The sequence below is a fragment of the Sinocyclocheilus anshuiensis genome, unplaced genomic scaffold (assembly GCF_001515605.1).
Source record: "Sinocyclocheilus anshuiensis isolate Anshui unplaced genomic scaffold, SAMN03320099.WGS_v1.1 scaffold15261, whole genome shotgun sequence".
Taxonomy (NCBI): domain Eukaryota; kingdom Metazoa; phylum Chordata; class Actinopteri; order Cypriniformes; family Cyprinidae; genus Sinocyclocheilus; species Sinocyclocheilus anshuiensis.
The window spans coordinates 1-1888 of NW_015539061.1; the positions used below are offsets into that span (position 1 = coordinate 1).

General features: G+C 36.9%; 1 pseudogene; it reads right to left on the minus strand.

The window, feature by feature from the left end:
* Positions 1–137: 137 nt before the first annotated feature.
* Positions 138–667, minus strand: LOC107683805 (Ig heavy chain V-III region BUT-like; annotated as a pseudogene).
* Positions 668–1888: the final 1221 nt, after the last annotated feature.

A 1888-nucleotide genomic window follows, 5' to 3' on the forward strand; every position in this document is an offset into this window, starting at 1 on the left:
TATTTATGAGTATTTAATCTGCATCTGAAACTGAATCAGTAATTAGAAGTAGCTTAGTGATGATTCTTAGCATAAAGCTGTGTATTTGTGTGCCGAGTGCTAGTGTGGTTTTTGAACAAGGCAGCAACTGCTCTGTGTCACTGTGACTCTCTGGCGCAGTAATACACAGCTGTGTCCTCAGTCTGCATATTCTGTCCTTTCAGAGTCACTGTGTTGCTGGAAGACTCTCTGGTAACTTGAAATCTACTTTTCAGTTTATCATTTTAATATGTGTTACCGCTACCACATATGCATCCAACCCATTCCAGGACTTTTCCTGCAGGCTGCTGTATCCAGTGAGTACAGTAGCTGCTCTCAGCCATTCCAGAGCTTTTCCTGCAGGCTGCCGAATGAAGTTAGTACAGTAGCTGCTGTCAGTCACTGAATATCCAGAGATTTTACAGGACAGAGTCAAAACCTGACCAGGACTTAAGACAAGAGAATCAGTCTGAGTCAGTTCAACACAGTGGACACCTGAGGGGGAAAATATGGCCAGAAATGTTAGAGATATGACAACATTATGCATAACCATGAGTGTTTTTAATATGAAGTATCTCTATAGAAGCTATAAAGACTTACGAGAAACAGCTGCCAGCAGCAGCAACAACCAGAGAGATGAGGAGATCATGGTTTGAAACGAGTGAGAACAAGCTGCTTCTTTTCATCTTAATACTCAAATAAAGAGGAGGAGGGACAATATTTGCATACAATACTGCATATGCAACCCAGTAAATGAGTATCTACACATCATTTTTTTTTTTACATTTCTTTCAGAAGACAGCATTGACAGAGATGGATCTGTGACATTAACAATAGAACATATTTAATTCAACTTGATATTTGTTTTTTCTTATATATTCACTTAAGGTCATTCATGGCATATGTATCAGCAATCATGGTATTTAAATAGCTTATATTCTAGGTAAATATAGGTAAATATGGGCCAGTATATCATCCATTAGGATAAGATGTCTTGCATCCATTAGGATAAGATGGTCTGTTTCTTTAGCTCAGAGTTGTACTTTGCTGCAGCGCCATCTGTTGTTGTTATTGTTTTAATCTAATTTTCCTCCCTGGCATGTTTTTGTACAGCTCAGTGCTTTTTCTGCATCATTGTGTATTTCTTGCACAGTAATATAGAGCTGTATCTTCTGTTGTCAGACCAGAGAGTTTCAGATACACCATGCTGTTTGAATTATCTCTAGTGATCTCTATTCGTCCCTCTACACTTTTAGCATACACTGTTTTACTGGCATCATACCAGATAACCCCCATCCAGATGAATGTTTGTCCTGCTGGCTGTCTGATCCAGTGCATGCCGTACTGTCCAAAATCAAATCCAGATCCTTTACACGAGAGATTCAAAGTTTCTCCAGGCTTTTTGGTGACAGGACTTGATGGGATGGACTCCAGGCTCTGACTGTTAACACCTAAAACAAAAAATTATAATGGCCTGTCAGCATTATCATATACAGTACATCTATTAATCTATTAATGAAATCTGAAGCCAGAATTAAATATTATTACACAGACAAATAGATTGTCTAAACATACTAGTAAAGCACATCAGGAGAAAAAATAAGAATGAAATGTCTGCCATTTCAAATGATGCAGGAAGGTCAACTGCTACAATGTCATTGAACACTGCTGGTACAAATACTGTTTGTAATATCATTTACATTTGGGTGGAGCTTTAAAATTTATAAAATATGCCACTGTTGGTGAGATAAGTATAGAATCTCCTTCTTTCATGATATTAAATTACCATAATATTTTGTTTGTCATTTAATTTCCATTTAAATACTTTTTTTTTTTACATGATATCAGTCTGTATTTTTTAATCTCTTCA